Source organism: Rhinatrema bivittatum, chromosome 5 (genome assembly GCF_901001135.1).
Source record: "Rhinatrema bivittatum chromosome 5, aRhiBiv1.1, whole genome shotgun sequence".
Taxonomy (NCBI): Eukaryota; Metazoa; Chordata; class Amphibia; order Gymnophiona; family Rhinatrematidae; genus Rhinatrema; species Rhinatrema bivittatum.
In genome coordinates, this window is record NC_042619.1 from 179478792 (window position 1) to 179506521 (window position 27730).

Here is a 27730-nt window from a genome sequence, read left to right on the forward strand (position 1 = left end):
TTTGAATATCAGCGTGGTGAATTTTCCCAAAGTTATGGGTGAACCAGTATTATTGACCTTTAAAAGATACATGTCTGAGGTTCTAAATATCCCAGTGGAAGCGCACCCTTCTTTAAAGAAAGTTCTGTTTTTACCTGTTAAAAGTGTATCTACACAATTACCTGTGGGTGGAAACAGGGTAGATTTAGAAAACCTCACAGAGTATCTGGAAAATTCAGGCTTGGAAGTGATAGAGAGAGCAGTTTTGTGTGTGTCCTTCTTCACCGAACCAGACAGAGCTACTATGATGAAAGCTTATTTTCAAAACATTAATACTCCCTTTATGGGGGCCACAGTTAGGGTCTATCCAGACCTTTCTAGGGCCACCCAACAGCGGAGGAAAATGTTCATTAATATGCGGCCCGAGGTTCAGGCCAAGGGCGCGACTTTTCTTCTCAGATTTCCGTGCAAGTGTGTAATAAAATATGTGGGGAATACCTATATCTTTTTTCTCCCTGAACAACTGAGACAGTTTCTAGAAGGAGGGACATAACCTTGTATACATCGGGGACATATATATTGAAGGGTTCCTATCAGCAGGTAACAAGATATGATATGATTTCAAATTTCTCCTTTTATTTTCCCTAGAAATCCTCCCCTCAGTATTTCCAATGTAAAGCAGCTTAATGTTTTTCTTTCTATCCATGTTTTAAGATTTTATATATGGAAGAAGTTATGTTCATGGAAATGTTAGATTTCTCCTTTTGAAAACTGTATTTCTGTATTTCCTTACAAAGTGTTTCTTTGTTATATTATTTGAAAATTCAATAAAATATAAATTAAAAAAAAAAAAAGAAGTAGAGAGATAGTGGATGCCCTGCAAGGGGCTCTGTTCAGACAAATGGTAATGGAACCCATGAGGGAAGGAGTTATAGTCGATCTAGTGCTCACTAATGGGGATGGTGTCTTTATTGTCCGTGTGGGTGCCCACCTGAGCACCATTGATGATCAAATGGTATGGTTTGATATTGCAAATAGGAAACAGAGAGGTCACACAAAGACCTGAGTTTTGAATTTCAAAAATACAGACTTTATTGAAATGGGGAGGTAGAACTAGAAAACTGGGAGAAAATGAGAGACGTGGAACAACAGTGGGCCAAATTAAAGGAGCAATTACAAAGGCAACAAATCTATATGTGAGAAAAGTAAACAAAAGTAAAAAAAATAAGAAACCAATCTGGTTCTCAAAGGATCTGGCTGTTAAAATAAAAGCAAAAAAAGCAACGTTCAATTAATACAAAGGATCCCAAAAAGAGGAAAACAGGGAAGAATATCTGGTGAAACTGAGGGAGATGAAGAAAGAAATCAAGAAAGCAAAAAAATCAGGAGGAAGAAAGAATTGCCAAAGAGGTAAAGCGAGGTGACAAATAATATTTCAGAAATATCAGAGAAAAGAGAAAAGGCTGAAGTGGTATAGTGAAATTGAAAGGTGACATAGATCAATGTTTGGAGAGAGACAAAGAATGGCTGAAATATTAAACAAATACTTCAGTTCGGAATTTATGTATTTGTTTATTTATTTATTTATAACTTTTATATACCGAGGTTCAATTAACAAGGTTAATTATCACTTCGGTTTACATTACAACCAGCAAAATAACATAGACAAAGTCTTGTTTTACAATGAACAGGGAAGAATAACCTGGATGAAAACAATTCTGATGATGGACCATCGATAGTTGACAGGACTGTTGATGGGGATAGAGTAGGCAATACTCTGTTTACAGAAGAGAATGTATGGGAAGAGCTAGGAAAACTGAAAGTGGCAAGGCTATGAGGCCAGATGAGATACACCCCAGGATACTGAGAGAGCTCAGAGATATGCTGGCAGGTCCGCTGAAGGACCTGTACAATAGATCCCTTGTAATGGGAGTGGTGCCACAAGATTGGAGAAGATTGGTAGTGGTCCCACTTAACAAGAGTGGAAGCAGAGAGGAAGCTGGAAACTACAGGCTGGTTAGCCTCATCTTGGTGGTGGAAAAATTAATGGAGACTCTGCTGAAGGAAAGGATAGTGAATTATCTTCAATCCAGTAGGTTGCTTGACCCGAGGCAACATGGATTCACCAGGGGAAGGCTCTGTCAGATAAATCTTATTAAGTTTTTTCAATGGGTGACTAGAGAATTGGATCAGGGAAGAATGCTGGATGTGATTTACTTGGATTTTAGTAAAGCTTTTGATATGGTCCCACATAGGAGACTCAAGAGGCAAAATGAGAAGCTTGGGAGTGGGTGCCAAGGTAGTAGTACGGATTGCAAACTGGTTGACTGACAGGAGACAAAGTGTAATGGTAAATGGAACCTACTCTAAAGAAAGAACAATGTTAAATGGAGTACCACAGGGATCGGCTTTGGGACCGGTTCTGTTCAATATCTTTGTGACTGACCTAGCAGAAGGGATAGATGGTAAAGTTTGCCTATTTGCAGATGATTCTAAGATCTGCTACAGAGTGGACATGCTGAAGGAGTAGAGAATGAAAAGTAATTTAAGAAAGCTTTAAGAGTGGTCGAAGATTTGGCAGCTGGGATTCAATGCCAAGAAGTGCAGAGTAATGCATCTTGAGTGTGGCAATTCAAAGGGGTCCTTCATCAACATTAGGGCATGCTATAACATATCATGAGATTCATATGCAAATTCTAAACATTTAGTCAAAAGGAAGTAGTGTGGGTGGAGTTTATTAAAATGAGGGGCGCTTAATGTTGCATGCAATACCATAACGCATGCTATCTCAGGATTTAACACTGGAAATAACTACACCTTTTTTCCTAGTGTTATGCCTGCGATAGCTATGTGTTATGGTTGCAAATCCCATTTCAGTCAGGGAGAGGGGTGGAGAGGGAGGGAGAAGAAGAGGGATCCTCTGAGGAGGCACACATATTAGTCAATTTTTTATACCACTAAGAGGGGCAATTCTGAACTCGGGGTGAGGTTTTGGTGGTGGTGACCTAGGTTTTGGGGAGCAGTTTTACATGCACATTCAGAGGTATGAACAGCAGAGTAGACATAAGTGAAGATTTTATGTGATTTGTAGTGATGAAAACAATATAAAGATGATATTTTTACAATGTACTCTTGACCTAGCTGCTATCAAGCTAGGCCATAGTACAATGTGATTTGTCATCGCTCCAAATCACTTAAAACCTTCACTGATATTTACCTTTGCCCTCCCCATGATACCTTGGAGGTTTTGATGCCACTAAGCTGTTTTCCATACCTCATGCTTTATACCTTGGGAGTTTTTCTGTCACCTGCTGTTTGCCAAAGCATGCACTCTGCATGTTTGGGGTTTTGATGCTATGTTTGCCATACCCTTCACTCTATACCTTGGGGATTTTGATGCCACTGTGCTATTTGCTGTAGCCAACACTCTATATCTTAGGAGTATTGATATCTCAATGCTTTTTGCCACAGTTTGCACTTTATGCTTTGGGGACTTGTCTACTGTTTGCCATATCCTGCACTCTAAGCCTTGGGATGTTCATGCCACTGTTGCTGTTGCTTTGTTGTATTTTTGTTGCCTTGTGGATTTCATGCTACTATTGTTGATGCCCTTTGTTAATCTGTAGGTGCCTTACAGTGCTCATTCCACTATTTTGGATACTCTTTCCTCCATTTTAAGTGACTTGTGGTGTTCATGCCACTGCTTTTGGTGCCCTTTTTTGCTCTGTAGGTGTTTTGTTGTGCTCATGTCACTATTGTCAGTGCCCTTTGTTGCTCTGTAGTTACCTTGTGGTGCTCATGCCATTATTGTTGGTGCCCTTTGCTCCTCTTTAGGTGTCTTGTGGTGTTCAGGCCACTGTAGGTGGCTGGTTTTCACCTCCCATGCTACTTTGGCATCTTTATGTCAATGCCTTGGCGTATTTCCTGCTACTTTTGGTGCTTTATTTGCCCTCTCATTGTGCCTTGGGCTGTTCATGCCACTCTTGGTTTTGCTTTGCATCTCTTTTAGTGCATTGGGGTCTTCATTCCACTGTTTTTGCTGCCCTTTACCCCTTTTTTGGCCCTATGGGGTGTCTTGCCACTCTTGCTCCTTTCAAAGTGTGTTGGGGTGTGGCTGATTTTGTTTGGCTTCTTTGCCCTATCATGATGTCTTCAACTATTCATGCCACTTTTGGTATCCCTTTGTCACAGAAACTCCAATTGTGGAGCCCAAAAAAGGATGCATTGCTTCCCCTGTTGACTTCAATGGGAAATGAATGAACAAATGACACAAATAAATGGAAAAAGGTTTTTGTTTGAAATGAACAAAATGAATTTTTGCTGCATATGAAATTAATGAATGAATGAAAACAACATTTTTCTCTGTGCATACCCTTATTTTTTTGGTTAAATTGTGACATTGATATTTTGACAAAATACTATAGTTTCACATTCTAACTTCAATCCTGTGATAAGAGGCTTTAGTAGGAGAAGGTAAATAAAGCTGTCATACATTTCGACAGTCATACAATATTATGGCACATTTTTTCAATTTTGGAATTCTGGAATTAACATGGCACATGTTTTTGCTACTTAAACATATACCAGCTGCCGTCTTTTTAACTCTGCTATGATTTTGTCAGCTCAATGACTGCCTACGTGAGCAAAAATTCATGGAAACTGCATCCTAACAGTGTTGACAAGATTTTTTATTTTCATGATTACTTTCCTGCTTTTTTTTTTTTCATTTTGCCTGCAGGCAAAGGTTGGCATACATGTCAAGAGAATGTTCTCCAGCTGGGGCTTGCAGTATAGAGAACTGTATACACCAGAGGGCTCATGGGACCTTAGGCAGATTATTATGGTAATATTGGAGAGCACTCTCCTCTCCCTCCCACAGCTGGGCCGCCTCTCTTATTGTAAGTATTGAAGCAATATGTTTTGCAAATTATACACTGGGAACTACAGGGACCCAGTAAAGTGAGGAAAAAGAGAAACATTACAAAATATTGCATTTAATATTTTTTTTTCTTGTTCATCAAGCAGAATAAATTAAAGCTTTAATTTTTTTTAATTAAGTGAAGATCGTATGCTGATAAAAAAGCTAGAACAGTACAAACATATTATTGATTTTACCGAGTGAGAGTTTAAAGAGAATATTGTTATAGAGAAATTCGACACCATCCTGATATCAGAGAACCATACTTGGATTACATAATAGCTTTTATTACGGATTTCAGAAATCCTTTTGAGCCCAATAAAGATGGATTAACAAAAAAAAATAACATTTTAATCAGTCCTATCGTGGTCTTTTTGAGATTTCACTGTTTCATAAGTGATGAAAGCTTCTTACTTTGTTGGAAATGCATAATAGAAAAAGTGCTTCAAATTTTTCACATTTATAGGTTTTCTCTAGTGAAAAGATATGCGTGCCAGCATTGTTATACTTTTTATCCAGGCATGAGGGCCATCAAAAATTTTAAAACAAATAAAAAGTAATTAATTGTAATCTATACTTTTAATATACTACTTGGAGAAAATGAGAACATAATTTGAATTCCTACATTGGATAGTATATTATTATTTTATGTATTACTAAAAAAAATACTTCAGATATACTATAAAATATTACATTTGTCAATTGCTTCTTTCTTTCCACCAGGGTAGTAACATAGGGGCTAATCAATGGTAACCTTTATTTACACATCCCCTCCTCTTTATCCAGGACATTAATGCTCAGTAGAAAGGGGAATTGTTTGGGTAGGAGCCATGAGCATGCAAACTGTACTAATTGGAATATGAAAGGCTTAGTGAACATTCAAATTTGTTCTACAGTAAGGATGACCACTAGAGTCTGAACACTGTATATACAGAGACTGAACACGAACACTGAAATCAGCTTATAACAGGGGACAGCAGCAGTCTCTGCTTGTGCTTACTTTACACCCCACAGAATGGTGAATCGTGTTTGGGGATTGTAAGATCAATTAATGTGGAACCATTCAAAATTTGCAAGAAAAATTTTAATTAAAAAAATCCTTGGTGGATCATACCCTTATGATAAACAATGCCCCTGTTGGTAGTTTAAGAAGAGGAATTAAGAATCCCTCTTGTGCAGTGCTGCTGTGCTGTGATGAGGACAGTGTTAGGACACTTGCACTGCCACTATACCATTTTACGTAGACAATGAACATGTTTGCTTGTTTTCATTTATGCGGTATAAAACTTTTTTTTTAGATTCACTAGCAACCTATGTATAAAAAGAAGTGCTACAATAATATTTCTTACATACAATACTAACCATGTAAAAGTGACAGCACAGTGCAGGCTACCTTAGCCATGAGCAGTCTCATTAATTTCACGAGGGCTTCCTGCAGCTACAATCTTTTCTAACCTTTATGTATAAATGGATAGCAATAGAAAAATATATTGTTTGGCTTATTCTGTACACTTTACACAAATGTTCAATAGCTAAACTCAAATTTTTTTTGTTTCTATAATCTTTCTTCTACACAAGGATTAACAAGGTCAGTTTTTGTAAATTAATTTTTAATTGAATTCCCCAAGTAGTTATTTTTATTAAAATAAAAACAGGATGAAATTGGCAAGAAACCAATTGGGGATCTTACATTATGAGAGGCTTTTAGGACTACCATAGTTAGAGCTCTGACAGCCCTTCTATGTTAAATTGCTATTTCTCTTAGACAGCGTTCCACAAAAAGAGGAATATTCAAAAGAAATGAATTCAGCATTTTTTTGTTTTCAATCCATAGCTGTGCAGCAATTTTTTCACAGTATGCCAAGACAACCTACTCTGGCTCCAATAAGATCAATGAAGCTAGTCACAAGTTGCCCTAGAATACTGATAATAATGGCTATGAGCCACTCTTTTGCCATCCGTCTGTCTCTGTCTTTCAAAGTTGCTGCTAAAACGTTTGTCAGACATCTAATGTAGGAATATCTAATCATGGTGGGACAATGGACTAAATTAGGTATCCCTATTTAGGACTAGACAGTTTAAGAATGTGGGCAAGATGCTGAGGACAAGAGGTTCCATATATATAACTAACATACTTTACTTTTCAGGACATGTGTATAGGTACATGATTGACCACTTGTATAAATGGATCCTAAAAAATTGCCCCTGGGAAAATCCTCATGCACCCCCTGATGAATCCTAAAAATTTGGTGTGAATAGAAGACTAACAAAATAGCTGTTAGGGACATACACAGACATGGTAATCTTCCAAAACTAGTCTAAAAAAAAAATAGAAATGCAATGTTCTCGCAACCTAGCTTGATGGACTCTCTACCCGGGTAACATCAAGCTAGGTTGAGAGAACATTGCACAAATCTCATCTTTGGGTGAGTTTTCTCACTCTGAAAGTCATCAAATCTTCACAAGAGAGCACTGTTCTGTTCGTATGTCTCACTTTGAATGTCAAAGTGGCCCCTAACCCCTACACTAATACCTAAACGTCACTTGAGTGACCAGGTAGGCCTCATATAGAGGTATAAATACCTATCTAGTATGAGGGCATTATGTTTAGTCTCTCTCTCTCTCTCTTTCTCTCTCTCTCTCTCTCTCTCCCAGCAGATGTAGAAGGGCCCTTATAGCTAGGCTGGAGCTTAAAAAAACTAAAAATGGCATTTGCAAAAACATCATATAGCACGATAAAGCCCTATCACACGGCTTTACACAAATGAAAAAGGTGTAGTTAAAATATGCGATATGGCTTTGCAAATTATGAAGCCAGCCCAATTGGCCACAAATTCCTCCCCTTTTTCTAATTTGCTTCACACTATGCGTTATGGCATTTTTTTCATGTGAAAACGCCTTAACACATGTGAAAATGCCATATAGCACTTTGATAAATGACCCCCTTAGATTGTAATTCAAGGGTAGGCAACTCCAGTTCTCAAATGCCACAAACAGGTCTGATTTTTCAGGATATTCACAGTGCATATGGATGAGATGCATTTGCATGCATTGCCTCCACTTTATGAAAATAGACATATCTCATGCAGATTCATTGTGGATATCTGGAAAAACCAGACCTGTTTGTGGCACTTGAGAATTGGAGTTGCCTGCCTCTGCCTTATTGGATGGTATATGACATAATAAGAGGGATGAAGCAAATTTTACTTCACTGCAAAGGTTTTCCCTGATTAGTCTTTATTTATTTATTTGTTTGTTTGTTTATTTATTTATTTTTCTATATCGGTGTTCGATGTTACATATTACATCGGTTTACATTCAACCGAAAACTGCAGGAAATCAGGCGTTTCCTTTGTCTAATACATTGAACATTTGTCTAATACATTGAACAATTGTAACATGGAAGTGGTTAATAAGGGATATGAATGGAACATGGAAATGGTTAACAAGGGAGAGGAACATTAATGGAGGTCAAAGTGAAAGGAACTCTTATCATGTTGTAGTCAGGCGTAGGATTTAATTCTTATAGTTAGGACAAGGTGGAAGAGCTTCTATTTTACAGTGGTCTTGCCCATAGCCATTATTTTTAACAGGAAAAATGTACAATACTGGAAAAATGCATGTAACAGAGTTAAACTGCATAAAAACTTCTGTAATGTGTGGGACTGTAAGATTTACTTAACTAGGAGGTAACCCGTACTAATGTGTCTAAGTCTTCCTCTTTCTGCCTGCTTTTTGTGTTGGTCACAACAGCACAATTCCTCCTAGGTATAGAACCATGAGAGTGTGCATACAGAGGTGATTACACATGCAAAAATTATTATATACATGTGTAAGTAGTCTGTACTCACGTATTCTATATTTCATAGAAGTCGCAATTACACACGTATTTTCACTTTTGTGTGCACATTATGGGCCTGATTTTAAAAAGCATTTACTCGAGTAAAACAGGGTTTTACTCGAGTAAATGCACTTTACTTGAGTAAGTGGGCTTTTGAAAATTGCTATAATATATGCCATTGAATTGTCCATAGGATTTACTTGTGTAAGTGCAATTTACTCCAGTAAATGGCTTTTGGAAATTGCTACAATAGTAGTTACATTTACATGCGTAACTCCTTTTGAAAATTACCCCCAAAATGCATGTAAAAAAGGGACAGTGTAAGGGCATTCCAGGGCAGGGCCAACACTTATGCACATAAGTTGCTATTTTAAAAGATACTTATGTGCGTAAATTTGCCAACTTGTATATTTTTACACCTGCTAATTATCTTGTGTAAATGTTATTAAACATGTTTATTGTGTAGTACTGACTAGGTGAGAGGCCTGGATAGATTAAAGGGAGTTCAGGTTGAAGAACCAGGAAGGTCTTTATAACCTGGAGAAGTACTGGGTGAACTGATGAACTAATTGGTGAACTGGTTAATTTCCTCACTTGTGCATTTTTTAAAATTGTCTGCCATACACATGTAAATTGGGAAAAAGTCTTAGGTTTACTTTCATGCATAAAATATATGACAGTAACTTTTAAACAGGTGCGCGGGTGTACATGTGCACTCGCATGCCAGCTCGCACATGTTCTCGTCAGTTTTATAATATATGCGCATATATGTGCATATGTTATAAAATAGCTTGGACATGCGTACATGTATGCACAATTTAAAATAGATATGCTCAAATGTGTGCAAATGCCACTTCTATCGTGTAGGTAAGGGAATTTTATAAAGGATGCATGCTGACTCCATAGATAGTTTTCCCAGTTTGTTCCCAGCTCTTACAGTTAAGAGACAGGACTTCCAAACCCCTCTAGTTTGATAGCCTCCCTTCCCCCCTATTAGCCCCAAAAAAGACACGTAAGAATTTATGTGCATATTTCTTGCCCAGGCCCTGATACACACACACCCCACCCAGACATGCCCAAGTTCCCTTTTAGAAACATTTTAATTGTGAGCTGGTGGTAGATACACACTTCCAAGGGTGGCTTTTAAAATCTACTTGGCGCATGCCTGCCCATGTGCACATATCTCCCAGTTTTGGCACATGAAGGACTTAATTCTCCTTTATGCAATTATATTTTTAAAATAGGCAGGAAAATATGCGGTTTCAATGTATTGCATGTCTTTGCGTGTATGCACGCATATATGTGTATGTTGCAGGGTAAAAATATGTGTATTTTATAATATGAACAATTGTGATATGCGTGAATTATAAAATATTATGATAAAACTATGCACACCATATAAGCGCATATACAGTATGTCGCCATGCATAGTTGTTTGAAAGTTAATATTTCTTGTTTTTCTATCCCATTTCTTTGTTGCGTCCGTCACTGCTCGACGCCCTCACTCCGTCCTCTTTACCTCTGTGGCGACTCCCTCCGGGTCTGATGGACGGTTTGATTCCGCGGCGTCTTCTTGCCGTTTCCCTCCGGCGTCCCCAGACCGGCATGACGCTGCAGATCCGCCATGTTGCCTGATGACATAGGGTGCACGCGCTCACTCCGATTGATGTACCAGCAAGGGCGCGAACCTCGGGGCGTCCCCCGAGATTACGTCATCCGCATCCAATATAAAAGGTCTCAGTATTTGCTAACGAATTGAGTTAGCAAGGAGAAAGTCTTCGCTTCAAGCGGGGATTCGTCCAAGCTATTCTGCCTCCTCGGACTTACCAGGGGTACCCGCTCCTTGGGGGCCTCGCTCTCTTTTCTTTATTTCAGATTGCAGATAGGAACCGGTACTCGCACCTCGAGGGCCCATGTTCCTGGACACTTTGAAGATTCTCTACTGCCTGGAAGCTATTGCAGATACAGACTTTTGTGAGTTACCATCACTCTCTCAGAGCTTTCCCTGGAACCAGGTACTCGCTCCTCGAGGGCCTAACCCTTTCCAGCTACTGAGCTTCCTCAAGACCTTATGGGAGTTTTGTCATCTAGTTCTGGCTATGAACAGAGCATACCCTGTCTACTCACTATCTATAGTTTCTCTACAGCTCAGCAACCCTGGGATCACTGTTCTAGTACCTGAGGGACTTCAGCCCTGCTGGGCATATCAGCTCACTACTGCCACCTCTGGTGGTTCTACTAACCTGTCTAATAAAATAATTATCTGTATCTGTCTCTATACCCAAGCCTAGCCGGTGGTCCCTCTCAGGAAACCCTCCTGGGGGTGCAGTCATCTGCCATCGGCCAAGGATTCACCTATCTACATTCCTCTACAGCTGAGTGCCCTCTCTAAGCACTCCGCTGGTAACAGATTGCCTCTCCTTCTCCATCAGGAGTCTTCAGCAACAGATTCATAACAGATTGCTAGCTCCGCAGTCTAACCTCTAACAGATTGTTATCTACTCCCTCTACAAGAGCTGAGCATATCAGATTGCTAACTCCTCCTTCCTCAGGAGCAGTTCCATAACAGATTGCTAACTCCGCCCATGGAGCATAACAGTTTGCTAACTCCTCCTTCACAGGAGATGTATTCATAACAGATTGCTAACTCCTCCTCCAACAGGAGTATCCAACAACAGATCTACAACAGATTTACTACATTCTTTAAGTAAAGCATTCTTGCATGCTGACATAAATGAATGCTGAGTCATTTCTGCTTCACAGTAAGTGTTTCTCCTAGAGGTGTGAGGATCCCTACTGCGCTCATTAAGGAGCACATGTGACAGGGGCCGACCAAGGCACCGGTAGCCCCTGTGACATAGTAAGGGCAAAGGCTATCATGCCATTTTGAATACCGGCAGCCGACGGCCCGAGTGCAGGAGATCGCTCCAGGACCTCCGTTGGACCACCAGGGACTTTTGGCAAGTCTTGTGGAGGTCAGGAGTCCCCTCCAAGACTTGCCAAATGTTCCTGGTGGTCCAGCAGGGGTCCTGGAGCGATATCCTGCAATCGGGCCGTCGGCTGCCAGTATTCAACATGGCGCTGATAGCCTTTGCCCTTACTATGTCACAGGGGCTACCGGTGCCATTGGTTGGCCCCTGTGACATAGTAAGGGCAAAGACTATCGGCACCATTTTGAATACTGGCAGCTGACAGCCCAAGTGCTGGAGATCGCTCCAGGATCCCCGCTGGACCACCAGAGACTTTTGGCAAGCCTTGGGGGGGGGGGGAGGGGTGTCAGGAGGGTGGGGGGTTATTCGTTAGTGATACGTTGTATTCGTGGGGGTTCGCCATACGTTTCATGACCTCCACATATACAACAAATATGGCAAATACATTGTGGATTGCCAATACATTGCAAATGAATACACACCCCTAGCGCTCACCCACTTCTGACCCTGAGGAAATAAATTGGGTCAGACTGGTATAAGAGAGAAGAAAACCCCACATGTAGAAATTAAGGAATACCAACAACAATGAAACTTTGTCAGTACTTTCATGTTTGGTACATTTCATACATTTACAAGTCACAGTAGCACCACAATTTGATATCTATAGTTCAACACCTATGCATTCTATGGCTACACAAATTCCTTAAATTAAGGTTGTCAAACAGTCCTCAAGGGCTGCAAACTGGCAGGAATTTTGGGATATTCCTAATGAAAATGCATGAGCTAGATTTGCATGCACATTGCCTCAATTCTAAGTAAATCTATCTCATAAATATTCATTAGGGATATCCTAAAACGAATGTGGCCCTTGAGGACCAGAGTTTGACAACCCTTCCTTGACATTCTCTTATAATTTTAGCCACCATGATCAGGGTTCCTGCTATCCTTGTTCATCACTAGGGATTTGCAGTATTTTTTTTTGTTTTGTGTCATTTTTTGCTAGATTTTGTTTTTAAAATGGTTCATTGTGTTTTTCCCTAATTTATACCTAGATTCATCAAAATGCTATAAATGTAAGCTATTTTAGTGTTTTGCATATGTATTTTATGAGAAAGGGGAGAGAGAGAGATTCTTTATAAGGGCTTCAAAGTAGTCAACTATTTATACCTCTATAGGAGGGTCATCTAATAACTCGAGGTGAGGTTTTGGTGGTGGACTAGGGTTTTGGAGCCAGATTTTTATATATACAGTCAGACGTACGAACAGCACAGTACACATCAGTGAAGATTTGATTTGATTTGGAATGAGGAAAGATGCACAAAGATGAGATTTCTTTCTACAATGTTCTTTCGCCCTAGCTTGATAAATCTCTACCTGGGTACTAACAAGCTAGGGTGAGAGAACTTTGTAGAAATCTCATCTTTGTGCACCTTTCCTCATTCCAAATCACATCAAATCTTCACTGATGTGTGTACTGTGCTGTTCATACGTATGACTGTGCATGTAAAACTGACCCCAAACCTCTAGTCCACCACCAAAACCCCACCTCGAGTTACTAGATGACCCTCCTATAGTGGTATAAATAGTTGACTAATATGTGTGCTATCCTAGAGACTCTCCCCCTCACCCTCCCTAAAATGCCTAAACAGAATTTACAATATTTATTATAAATTCTGTTTCAGGCATATCACACAGCTTAACCCTAGGAAAAAGATGTAGTTACTTCCAGCAGAAGAAATGCGTTACACTATCACATGCAGTGTTAATGTCCCTCATTTTCATAAACCCTGCTAAAACTCCTCCGCTTTGACTAAAATTTAAAAATTTGCATTCGCATCTCGCAATGTGATAAATAACACATGCGTTATGGCGTTATCGTGGGCATTAAGGCCCTTACGCCCATGATAACACCATAACGCATTTTGATGAATGACCCTGTTAGTGGTTAGTGCACACTAACAGATGAAATTTAAAAGGCAAAGGCACACATTAATTAGGGATATGCAAATAAGTCAGTCTCATGCATTCTGACCAGATTTTAAAAAGCATCCAGATACATGCGTAAATGCCGCAGCATGCACATCTCACAACTTTTCAAAAAGGAGCAGGGAATGGGCATGGTGTGGGTGGGGCATGAGCACGGCAGGGCCTAGACAAGAGGTGCGCAAATAAATACTTACAAGCTCCGGCACGCAATGAAATCCCCTGCTGCTAACTTTACTTCTGCTAAGGATCGTGTGTAAGTTAAAAAAAAGAATGAGCCATTTCAGAGAGATTTAAAGGATCTCGGGTAACTGGGGGGAGTACAGGCTATCAAACCAGGGGGGTCTGGAGGAGTTAAGCCTTTAACTGGGCAAACTGGTGGCTGAATTAGTAAACTAGTAACAGCACTGGTGAGTGTACCTTTTAAAATTCCCCAACTGACGTGTACACAAATGTGTGCCTGTGCAACCCATTTGTAAGTTTCCATTTCTGTTCTATTAGTACACACTAAGTTAGGTTAGTGCGCACTAAAAGAACAGATTAATTTTAAAAGGAGTGTGTGTGCGTGCCAGTAAACGTGTTTGTGGGTGTGCGCGCCAAAGCAAAAGTATTTAGTATCATGCGCGCAGGTATAAGCACATGATGGGAAATGTTTGTAAGTTTTTGCCAAAATGTATGCGCCTTCTACTCAGGCACGTGTTGATCTGTGCGCATGCACAACGCAAACGCAAGGGTGGTACTTCCACAGTTCATGGGTATGTAGTCTTAACATGCCAGCACGAGCCAGACAACCCAATTTCACCACCAGGGACATTGCCCATCTGGCATTCCTGGTGGTGGCAAATAAAGGAGAGTTCTTTCCAGTGCCTGGTCAGAGGAGGAACCTGCAGCTGATGCAAAGGGCCTGGAGGGTCCCGCAGCTGACCTTCAAGCAGTGAACATCTTACCAATGTGGGTAAGTAGAATGTGGTTACTGTGATTAGCTAAGCTAGTGCATAAAGGGGGCACTGGGGGGTTGTCAAGGTATGGCTATGCATGGGGGGGGGGGCCCAAGTGGCCACCATATAGAGTGATATTAAATATGTATGGATGGAGACTATAATGGTTTAACCTGTCATTACTAGCATGGATGTTCATTTGTTGACTATGTCGTACTAGGTAACAGACATATAGGAGGCCGGGTTTACATGGAATGATTGAAGTCCTATAGGTCCAAGTATAATAATGCTGTAAGAAAGAGATACTACGTCCTTTCTCAGGGACAGAACATTTTTTCATGCTGATATCTATAGCAATGCCTCTCAAGCCAGTCCTCAGGGGGCCCTTAGGCAGTCAAGTTTTCAGGATACCCAGAATGAATATTCATGAGACAGTGTGACATGCACTGCTGCCATTTTCTCAGATCTATATGATGCATGTTCCTGGAGGATCTCCTGAAAACCTGCCTGCCTTGGTGTGCCCCAATGACTGGTTTGAGATGCACTGATTTATAGGATAGTCCAGCATTTAGAAGGCATGTAGAAGGCACAGATTAGGACCAGTTGCAGGGTTCTTGGTACTCCACAAGGATATTCCCACTAGTTGCACAGCACAGCTACGTGACTAGTGACCTGGGGCATCATAACCTTTCATAGAGGCTATGTGTTCAGGTATATTTTAGCTGCAGGTGTCATCACACCATTTCGATGTGCATTAATGGATTGGCAAGAGCCATTACTCAAATCACATAGTAGTAGTCTAAATTGTTACATATCAGTAAGGAGGTGACATTACCAGCTACAGAGAACACTCAAATGTTCTCATCTGATTTATTTGCTCTAGCCTGAGGACCTTAAGAAGGTCCAGTGGCTGCACCTCTGGAGGTGGTGGCTTGATTGGCAGCATGCTCAGTAGGATGGGGCTGATGGCAAGTCAATTTTCATGCTTATTGGGCATTGTCCTTTTAAAAAGAAAATGTCTCTGTGTACCTATAACTGGACATCATTCTCACATGTATTTATTTATTTATTTATTTATTTATTTATTTAAAAGATTTTCTATACCGTCATTCATAATCACATCACAATGGTGAGCTTTTGTCTTAAGGTAATGATGAAGAGATAGAAAGGGCGGATGATGCTGAGGAGAAAACACCAACCCTAGCCCCTGCACAAGCAGCAGCCGCCACTGGTTGAGAGCAGGATGCTCCTTCCCCAGCCTTGTCACCACCTATGGAGGAAGCGGTGGTGATTGAGCAACACCTCCCAGAAGAGACGCACACTGGGCCTCCAGCTGGTCCTGACCCCTTTCCCATTCATGTAGGGCCTCCTCCCCATTTTGTTTTGGAAGTTAGGGATGCAGAGACCCAGACCAGCCAGCCTTTGCATGGCACACGCCTTCATCTGCTACTCCCCTCCCCCCAGCTCAGCAGCCAAGAGTCTCATCATCGGGAGCAAATGCTCCTGATTGTGAGCCTCTCACCAGATGAGAATTTTAGGTTTTTCTGAGGCGGATGATGGCAGAGCAGAGAGCTTTGCATGCCTACCAAAGGAGGGTGCTCAGGACATTAGATGCCCACCTACAGTCCTTACAACTCCTCGGGGCAGCTGTAAGACTCTTGGGCAACAGGATGCCACCATCCTGATCACCCTCCTACCTCCCTCCCTAACTCCTGGGGATTTTTTATATTTTAAAGTTTTGTACAGTCTTTAGTCCCTAGATGTCCCCTCCCCTGTTCCTTTATTATTTTTTTTATTTAATATGTAAATATAGTTGCAAAGTTTTAACAAAGAATTATTTGTTGGCAATTCACGTGCCTATGTTTATTGAGTACCTTGTGAGAGGAGGAAGGGGGGATTGGGTGAGGTGGGTTGGGAGAGGGAGTAGCTAGTGAGAGAAGACAGGGGGAGTGGGGGTAAGGGATGAACGGGGTTTGGAAGAGGGAGTAAGTGTTGAGAAATAAATAAGTAGAAAATGAAGAACAGAGCAGATCATAAGAAAAAAAAACTCCAGGCATGTATTATCAGTTCATGTAGTTTATTTTTTTGTTTTTAAAAGCCTCTACTTGTTTATGTTCAAATACTTATATACTTACCTTTGTTAAATGTATAACGCTCCGGCGTAAGTTCCTGTTCACTGTACACCGACGTGATATCTCTGATGAGCGGCGGTATATAAAAAATTATAAATAAATAAATAAATAAATAAATAAATAAATTTCACCTTAAAGAACCATGCCAACAGTCGAGGAGGGAGAGACATCTGCAATGAGATGAGGCATGCAGGCATGAGATGCATCTATGCTGGAAGGAAGTGCTGGAGCGCAATCACCATCTCCACATACAGCAACAAGCCACGACATTGACATTGACCTGAAAAAAAGAAAAATTAAATTAAATACATTTGCACTGCAACCTTCACACATTTCTGCATACCCCGGGGACCCAGAGAGGATGGTACTACTTAAAATTAGGAATGCGGCTACTGACATTTAGAGATGAGATGAGTGAAGGTGGATGGTGGGACAGGCAATGAGCGAGTTCAGGAGGGAGGGAGTGGCATCTGCAAAGAGAGGAGATGTGCATCTGTTGGTATCCTTTCTTTAGTAGCAACTAGGGCCTAATTTATTCCCTTATCAGGATTAAGAAGACAACATGCAGAGCTGTTCTGCTCTAGGCTCTCCATTCTTCATCCCCCTTCCCCCTTGCTCTCACCTTGAATTGCTCGGAGAAGAACAGGAAGGGGGGTCATCCTGTGGCTTACACAGCAGAGCACAGAACACACACACAAAGGGAAGGATTTAGCATTAATCAAAAACTGTTGCGCATGTGAATTCCACTCTGGGCCACTGCTTTACATACTCCTACGTGTTTTGCCTTCCAGCTTCTCAGGCTATCACCCCAGGCCTTGCTGCATCTGTGACTAACGACCACAGACATTAGGGTAAAAGGGGGGAGATAGTAAATCAGGGGATGGGGAATGAGAATAAGGATGGATGCTCTGAGAACCAATGCAAAGAAGACCAGGTCTTATGGAGAGAGAAAGCCCTATTCTCCTCTTCAGCCCTGTGCTCCAGCATTTCTATCCCCCTGCTGCCTTTCTCCTACCAATGCTCGTAAAACATATAAAGAGTGTAAACAATAGTGAATTAGTATTCTAAAAGGTCCGATTGACATCCTCTTTGCCCCATGGACCTAAGATGTAAGAGAAAATAAATGCTAGATTTCAGTTCCTAAACATGCCTACCTGTTTTTAAAAAAGCTGCCTAAATTATGAGCTGTGCCTTAAGTAGTCCTTGCCATGCTCATATGTGTTAGCTGGTAATCCCCTACTAATTAGCTAAAGGATGACCTCTTCCAAAACCACCAAAAAAGTACTTCTGTAGCACCTACCTGGGTCTATCCCACAGCATCTTTGAAAAGTAGGGCATGCAGGCTCAAGCGCAAACAACCAAGCTCCCAGCTGAAGGCAATTATGCACTTCAAGGCTACTTTTTCCATATCTGGTAAATGCCAAGGACTAGTAGAGTCACCTGCTTGAAGGTAATCCTGAGAGCTTGACTCACACCTGGAGGTTGATGGGAAGTGTAATAGTCAGCAGCTGTTTCACAACAACTCACATTAATAGGTGCTCACCAGAATTGAAAAAAAGAATGTTACATGTGTAAATCACAACAAATATGCCCAAATAAATTCTTATTCCAGAACCATATACATGTACACACACATCAAACAAAAATAAGGACTCTGGTATATCAATTTTCATCAATATTACTGTGGAACCACACACAATTTCTTTTTGTATTTGTAGGACCTCTGTGCTACATGAGTCTGTAACATGTACAGCCCATGAGTAGTTTACAGGACCAAAATTACTTTATTATTCTAAAGAACACTTTTGGTGTGAATGACTAATCTTTTGATACGAGAGCTGTTGCCTCTGTTATATTATTGGCACGGTGATGCCACAATATCATAACGTGGGGTCTTTTGAATAGTTTTACATAAAATATGAAAAATTTGAAAAACATTCCATAAAAAAGTGGGTTTTCCAAAAACTCCAACAAAGAGTGTTCTTTAGAATAATAAAGTAATTTTGGACCTGTAAACTACTCATGGGCTGTACATGTTACAGACTCATGTAGCACAGAGGTCCTACAAATACAAAAAGAAATTGTGTGTGGTTCCACAATAATATTGATGAAAATTGATATACCAGAGTCCTTATTTTTGTTTGATGTGTGTGTACATGTGTAAATCAAACATATTTACATGTATACTAATTCATGTGCATAATAATGCTGTGTATTTATACTTTATACGTGCATAAGATGTACATGCGTTAGCACTGTCCACTTATGCACGAATACGCACGTAGTTTATGCTCCTGTGCGCGTATCTGTATGCGCACTGCGTGCCTCTGTGGGCATAAAAGGAGTCAGTCTGGTCCTTTTTTCTTTACACCACCATGTCTCAGGGCCAGCCAGGACACATGCTTAAGCCAAATTTTCTGCCCAGGGAGGATGAACTTCTTGTAAAGGAAGTGATGAAGGCTTACAGTGCTCTATGGTGAGAGGGCAAAAACTGTGGGCTCCTACCAGAAGGAACAGATCTGGGAGTGGATTAGGCACAAAATTAATGCTATTTGAAAAACAGCAGGAGTGTGGGTGAGTTGTGCCACAAATGGAGAGACCTGTGACGTCTGGAGGAAAAAAAAAACCAGACGCAGAGGCTAGTGGAAGGGGCAGACTCCCAGCTCACCTTCACAGCGGTGGAGCGGATGGTGCTGTCCACCATTTCAGAATCAGCTGTGAGTAAGGTGGATGACCTGGACACCTCACAGCCTAACCAACAGCATGGTGAATAATGTATATAAGATACCTAGTGCAAGTATATCTACATGGCATATAGTTATTGTGAAGAGAAGAAAATCCCAAAGAGCCAAAACAGTCCTATAATATATGACAAACAACAGCAGCAAAAGTCCTTTTGCTGCTGATATAGCTAGGGTGGCCATACCCTGTCCTTCTACTATCATAATGTAGGCCACAAGTGCCCACAGAGAAGAGCATGATTCACCCCTGGTTCCAGAGCATCGGGACTAGAGTGTAGGGCACTGTACCTAAAGATAGGTCTTTGTGCTTTGTGCCATAATATTATACTTGGACCTATGGTCTGCACATAGAAAGCATGCCTTTTTAGTAGGAGACCGGTACATGGGATAATTTTTGTACTTTCCATATCTGTATGTTAACAGGACCTACTGCTGTCTAGGGGTGTGCATACAATTTTTTTTCATCCCCGTTTCGTTTTTAGGTCAGGGGAAAGCCATTTTGGTCCACTCCCCGGATTGGAACACTTTTATCGTGCTATTGCATGAAAAAAAAAAAAAACAAAACAAAAAACCCCACCCCAACCCTTCAGATTTAATTAATTACAATCCCCCACCTTCCCGACCCCCCCAAAACTTGCCTATAGTCCCCAGTGGTCCAGCGGGGTCCTGGGAGTGATCTCCCGCTCTCAGGTCGTTGGCTGCCAGTAAACAAAATGGCGCCAGTGGCCCTTTTCCCTTACCATGTGACAGGGGCTATCGGTGCCATTGGCCGGCCTCTGTCACATGGTAGGAGCAATGGATGGCCTGAGAGGGGGAGATCACTCTCGGGACCCCTGCTGGACCACAAGGGACTTTAGGCAAGTTTTGGGGGGGTTGGGAGGGAAATTTCATGGGGTTTTCCTATCATTTTCGGGGACCCCCGAACCGCAATGAAATAGGAAATATCGTCTATATTTCCTATTTCCTTGCAAACAAATGCACATCCCTACTGCTGTCTACTGTCCTTTCACCTCCACACTCAACTAAATAGAATCTTCTTTGCCAGATTTATTATTCAACTATATAACTTAAATGTGATAGATGAACTTGCAGAGCACCAGATCTAGAGCTAATAAGTAATCCTTTTCAAGAGTGTATGCAGATAATTGGTTACTTCAGCAGCTAAGCATGCAAAATAAATGCCTATGGTAAAGAAACAATATGTTTGGAAGGCATACTTGATTGATATTTTCATGGGAGTATCAGGAGTTACAGAAAGAGGAGTTGAGAACATGAATTGATTGTGAACATAGACATTCTTTAGACACTTATACACTATGATGTGAAATATCAACATGTACCATGTTTACTGTTGCCAGGGAGCCGAGATGAGGCCAAGGCAGTGCCAAGTGGCCTGCAAAGGCCATGGCACAGCATACAGCAATTGCCCAATATCTCGGAGGAGGAGAAGGCAGCAGAGCTACACCAAGGGCCATCCATGAGAGAAGAGCAGCCACTTTCTTGCTTCAAAAGGGACAGTTTTTATGCTCATCTCCTCAGACATTATTATTTTATGCTTTATTTATTTTTATGTTTATTAGTTTTTTAACTTAATTATGTTATTTTACTTTTACTGTGAATTACTTGTTTTGATATTTATGTTTTTTATTGTAAATCGCTTTGATTTTGATAAGAAAAGCGATCCATCAAATATAATAAACTAACTAACTAAAATGATGATGTAATCTCAGGAAAGAACAGAGTTTTAAATTCCATTTTCACTCTGCAGTGTTTGAATGTAAAATAATAACATTGGCTTGTAAGCTGAGCTAATATGACCTGGAGGTCACAGATCATGGACATGGAGACCATGAAAGATCATCATCTTACCAAATTTACCTTTTCTATCTGTTAGACAACATCTGCAGTCAAAATCAGAACAAAGGTCAGCCTTATGATTGGCATTAAGGGGCCTTGAGTATACAGGAAAAGACACAAACACCCTCACAAACATCATGGCATTTTCAACACTGCAGAAAAGACTGATTCTGCCTGAGGAAATGGACCTCAAGTGCTTCATAAGAACTTGTTTGCTGCTTTCGTCAGGAAAATACCACTCAGCTAAGAGGAGCAAGCAACAGGACCTAGAATAGATTTAAAGTTTCTAACCTGAATTGTTCTCTGAGGACAGGCAGGGTGTAAGTCTTCATGCAGGGTGACGTCATCTGACGGAGCCCAGGTAGGTGACGTTTTATTTCATAGCTTCTAGAAGCTTTGGCATACTCTTCTGAGCATGTGCATGCTGTGCCATGTCACACACATCGCGTTATCCCCCTTCAGTCCGTATCATAAGTTACAAAAGTAGGAACCAATTCCAAAGGGAGGTGAATTCTGTCTGCTATCCTTGGGGAACACCTGTTACAGCAGCTTTCACTTTCTCCAAGGACAAGTAGGATGTGAAGTTTTCACAGCCGCAGAATCCCTAGCTACAGGTTACCCCCTAATAAAAAATATAACCAGAAAACAGTGCCAAAGTGCAGAACTATGTTTGGTAGCCACAAGCCATTTTTGCCATTTTCTTTCTTTTTTTTTCCCCCAAATAGCAGCCTAGAAACAATAATAACGGGCCCTAGGGGGAATGGAGCTGGATTCTAAACTCAAATTGACCACAAAGGACAGATTGTTCAAACCTATTGTTGTGCTGGGAATCTTTATCTAAATAATAGTGAGATGGGAATACGTGGCCTGCACTCCATGTACTAGCTTTGGAAATCTCTTCCATGAAAGTCGACCTCAGATGGTACTGATGCCGCCATGGCTCTAACACTATGAGCCTTGATGTTTATCCAAAGTCATAACTGCCAGGGCATAACAGAAAGAGATGCAATTGCTATCAAATGAGAAATGGTGTTGTGAGCAGTAAAAGTTCTAGGTTTATCAGGGTCAAAAGAAACAAAAAACTGAGTGGACTTTCTAAGGGTTTCAGTTTGCTCTAGATAGAAGGCTAAGGATCATTTGCAATCCAGATAGTGTAAGACTTCTTCATTTTTGTGAACACTTGGCCTGGGGAAAAATGTTGAAAGGACAAATGACTGGATGTGTGCGCAGAACCACACTATTATTGAAAAACTTAGAATAAGATGGATAAGTCTTGAGCTCATTGATTCTGAATGCTGAAGTGACCACTATCAAAAGTATGACTTCCAAGTTAGGTACTTCAGCTCACAGGAGTCTAATGACTCAAAAGAAGCTTTCATCAACTAGGTAAGTACCGTATTGAAGTTTCAAGACAAAAGGGGGAGCCTTGGTGGAGGCTTCAACTGTAGCAAGCGCCATATGAGATTGACAATTAAAAGCTGTACAGAGATGGGTTGTGATAAGTAACAGTTTCACTGAGATGACCCCTAACAGAGTTAGTCTTCCGATCAGACTCTGAAAAATGTATAAGGCATTCAAGCAGTTTTTGTGTGGGACAGGTGGAAGGGTCTAGGGCTTGTTCTTCAAACCAGAAGGCAAACTAGTTTCATTTTAAATTGCATGATTTCCTTATGGAATCCTTCCTAAAAGCCAGAAGAATTCAAGACATAGCCTCAGATAGGTTAAGTGAATTCAGTGCAGTCCTGTCAACATCCAGGCTGTGAAAACTAGAGACCTAATTTTGGGATGACACAATGTTCTCTGGTTTTGAGTGATGAGAGCAGAGGAATTCCTCAACTAAATTGGTTCCCCAGTGAACAATTACCAGAAAGCTACATTTGTCTCCACTATGAGAATCATGATCCCCTGATCTCTTCTGAATTTTAGCAAAGTTTTCGCTGCTAGAGGAACTAAAGGATAGGCATACAGCAGATCCCCTCCCCAATCTAGAGAGACTACTTTGCCTTGAGTCCCTCTTCTGGAGTAGAAGATCAGGACCTTCTTGTTCAGATGAAACACAAATAGATCTAACACTGGTGTTTCTCACTTGTAGAATATCCAATTTGCTTTTCCCCAATCCAAGGACCATTTGTGTGGTTCTATAATCCAACTCAATATATCTGCCAGAACATTCTTTTTGCCTTCCAGGTTTGTGATCCTAAAGTTCATTCCTTGAGAAATGTTTCAGGCCCACATCTAGATAGCTTCCTGACATGGGAAGTATGAGCCAGTTCCTCCTTGCTCCTGATTTTCTGAATGAATGAGGACAAATTTGTTGGCCAACTGATTTTTGACAGCCTGTAAAGCATACACTATCACCTGTAGCTCTAGGAAAATTATGTGATAGAGTTTTTCCTGAGCAGACCAAGGACATGGGTGTGGAGTCCTTCTACATGAGCTCTTCTACCCAGATTGGATGCATCCATTTAGGACAATTCAAGTTGGAAAAACTTTCAAGACAATTCCTCTGGTCAGATTTGATTGAATCAGCCACCAGGACAAAGTCCTTGAGCTGCTGGGGTGATCTGGATGTTATCTTGAAGATCATGTATGTCCTGAGTCCACTGTGATTGTAGGGTCCATTGGGCTTGTCTCATATGGAGACATGCCAAGGGAGTAACTTGTACTGTTTATGCCATGGGGTCCAACAACCTCAATTTTTCCCATGTTGGTGATACCTACTGACTCTTTCATTTCTTCCCCTGTGAACATCAGTGTGATGATCTTTTCTTGAGGAAGAAAGGCTTTCATTTGAGTCATATCTTTCAGAGGTCCTATACATTTTAAATGAAATAGGATTTAGGATAATTTTTATGATGAACACTAGCAATTCCAGCCACCAGATGGTTTTGCTCATTGATTCTATGGAACATCCTTGAGAAATACTCTTAACCAGCCAGGGAAATTCATGCACCCCTAATTTGCACTGAAGTGCCACAGCTACTGCAAGATATTTCATGAATACAGATGAAGCTGATGCTAGGCCAATTCATAGTGGGGTAGATTTTCAGAGGGTTATGCGTGTACGTTATGCGCATAACGGGGCTTTCCTGGGGGGCGTGTCGGGGGTGTGTCACGACCGGTGCATCATCGGGGTGTGTGTCGGGGGCATGATGTGGCCGGCGTGTCATCTGGGGTGGGGCCGTGGGGCCATGGGCGCGGTTCTGGCCCAGGGGTGTTCCAGGGTCATGGCCGTGGCTTCTGGACCAGCCCCCAGACCGGAACATGGCGCACTGGCAGCCGGCCCGGCACGCGCAAGTTACGCCTGCCTCAAGCAGGCATAACTTTCGCGACAAAGGTGGGGGGGGTGTAGATAGGGCCAGGGGGGTGGGTTAGGTAGGGGAAGGGAGGGGAAGGTGGGGGGAGGCCGAAGGAAAGTTCCCTCCGAGGCCGCTCCACTTTCAAGCGGCCTTGGTGGGAACGAAGGCAGGCTGCGCGGCTGGATTTTAATGGATACATGCGGCTACTCGTGTACCTATTGAAATCCTGCGTACTCTTGTTCGCGCCTGGTGTGCGAACAAAAGTACGCATGTGCGCAACTTTATAAAATCTACCCCAGTATGTATTATTAGATGAGTTGCTTCCCTACTACTAAAAATCTGAGATACTTCCTGTGACCCAGAAATATTTATGTGAGTATAAGCATCATTTAAATCCAGGGAGTATAGCCAATTCCCTTTTTCCAGGATTGGAATTAAGGTGCTTGGAGAAACCATCTTGAACTTTTCCTTTACCAGGAATTTATTCAAGGTCCTTAGATCTTGGATGAGTGGAGTTTCCCTCTTTTCTTTAGAATCAGGAAATATTTGGAGTAGAAACATCAGGGACAGGTTTGACCGCATTGTCCTCTATGAAGGAGGAAGGTTTCTTTTGCAGCTTTCCTGATGTTGAGAAGCAAACCACAAGCTTCTCAAAGTATAACTTGGTGGGGTTTCTGTTAGATATACTCTGAATCCATTTCTGATTATCCTGAGAACCTAAAGTGCCTGGGGTTGTTGTGGGCCAATATTTTACATAAAACCTCAGTCTTCTCCGAGCAGGAAGGCTGTCTGGTACAGATACTGGAATTCTGGCTATGACTTTCTGGGTACAATCAAAACTTCACCTCAGGTTTTGGATTGGATGCTTGTTTTGGCGTTTAGGTCTTCTGCTGTCTGAGGTAACACAGTGCTGTCTGTTGAACACAGTGCTGGTCCTGCACTAAGTGGCTCATGAAGGGTATGCTAGTGCTTGCAAATGCTGCATGACATCACAGATGAGGACACAGAAGGAGAGGAATCCACAGAGGAGCAACACAAGCCCATAGTGGAGGAAGAGGAGGAGGAGGAGGACCATTCGATTAGCTTATCAGAGCAGGAGCAAGTCCCTCCTCCAGAGGATGAGATGGTGGCCAGTTGTTGACAGATATGCATGGCCTCTGGGATGTGGTGTGGAAGGAAGTGCAGGATCTCCATGAAGCAATTAGAGAGGAGATGCAGGGCATGCAGCATGAATTAGGGGCACTTCTCCAATCCGTTGATGCCCAACATATTGACCTGAGTACCCATATGGCTAATATAGTCATAATGAAAATAGAATCTTCAAGAATAACTAACCCTCCAAATATATGGTTACAATAGTCTCCTATCTCCCCTTATAGACATTTCTGTTCCTGTTTTTTCCCTATCTATTCCTCTAACAAGCAGTAAACACCAGTATATCCCAGTAACAAACAAGTGCTGAAAAGCAAAATATAAATAAGTAAACAGAAGTAAATAACTAAGTAAACAGTAACAGAGGTATGATCCTGTTTAACCAAGATTCACTCACTACGAACCCAGCAGTATGCCCCTTCTGTCCCTGTAACTCCCATATGAGCTTGACTTTCCCAATGTCCCCCAGTAGGTCCCAGTCTGTCCCTATTACACTTCCTCCCACTCCCTGACTTGCTTCTTTGTCCACTCACCCAGAGAGACTAGTCCATCATTAGACAAATTGCTATTCAAAAGGAAAGTTTGCACTGATTGGCGTAAAAGGGCAGTAGCAAATGTGTGTTTATGCAGCGAAAAGCACTTCTGCACAAGCACATGTCCCTTATAAAATACATCATTACATGCGTATGTGCAAGCTACTCCTCATCAAGACCCACCATGCCCCATCATGTCTCTTTTTTGCGCATGTCAAAATGCTCATTCATACACAAATACACAATATTGCCACTTTATAAAATACCATGAACGCATGCACTAACTACATACATGTATATGTGCTGCTTTTTTGCATGAACGTCTTTTAAAATTCACCTTTAAATTTTCAAATATACACACATTATTTTGCCCTTCCTTGGCCATTCGCACAAATAGCATGTGCAATATACTATACACAATTATTTTTACCACACAGACTTTGCACTTGCTTATTTTCAAAGGGAAAGAACTTAAGTACAGCTTACAGCAGTGTTTCCCAACCCTCTCCTGGAGACACACCTAGCCAGCTGGGTTTTCAGGATTGTCACAATGAATATGCATGAGATAAAAATTGCTTACCCAGGGTCTCCAATGTATCCTAATCTATCTCATGTATATTCTTTATGGATATTCTGAAATCCTGACTGGTTAGTTGTACCTCCAGGAAAGGGTTGGGAAACACTTGTCTATGGTGTATACTGGCTAAAAATGCCCTTGCACCTTGCAAACAATCAGGGTCATTTATCATTTCGTGTTAGACCCTTAATGCTAGCAATAATGCCTTCACACACGCTATTGTGCAAATATCACATTTGCTATGCAGGTAGGAGGAGTTGGGACGCAGTTAATGGTAATGAGCAGCTCCTAACATGGAATGCGATAGAGAAATGCACAGTAACATGGATTTTAATGCCAGAAATATCTACATGTCTTTTCTGTGCTTTGTGCCCAAGTTAGCAGTGAAAAGGTTTTTATCGCACATGCCATTCAGGAGAGAGAGAGAGAGATCCTCTGTATAGAAATCAATGTCATTCTCTACCTGTACTATACAAATCAACTCCTCTTGTACGTTTCATCGATTCAAACAACAGAACATCTTCAGTGATGTCAACTTTTCTGTACGTACCTCTGACTGTGTATGTAAAACAACCCCTGTTCTGTCCCCAGCTGTGGGTACATGTTTTTATCTGTACATATTGTAGTTTATTTATTTATTTATTTATTTATACAACTTTATATACCGACTTTCAAATACATGTCAAGCCGGTTTACAATTATCGAAATTGCAGTAGCAAAATCAAACTAATAATAGATTGTTATAAAACTTATCTAAGTTTACATTCATTCAATAATAAAATAAAATTATACTTAAAAATTTAAACAATAAAAACACTAAATCAATCTCATCAATAAAATAATTCTCAAA

The 27730-nt window shown here is 41.1% G+C and overlaps 1 long non-coding RNA gene across 2 annotated transcripts in view; it reads right to left on the reverse strand.

Moving 5' to 3' along the window:
• LOC115091531 overlaps positions 1-18000 on the reverse strand; it is a 35937-nt gene extending 17937 nt beyond the window's left edge. The window contains exons 1-2 of one of the 2 annotated variants that reach the window (XR_003856755.1): positions 17876-18000; positions 16853-17001 (exon numbers count right to left, since the gene is read on the reverse strand). This is a non-coding gene — a long non-coding RNA (uncharacterized LOC115091531). Of the gene's footprint in view, positions 1-16852; positions 17002-17118; positions 17191-17875 lie in introns of those variants that run through there. The other variant, XR_003856754.1, reaches the window with a different exon arrangement.
• Between the last annotated feature and the right edge of the window lie 9730 nt (positions 18001-27730).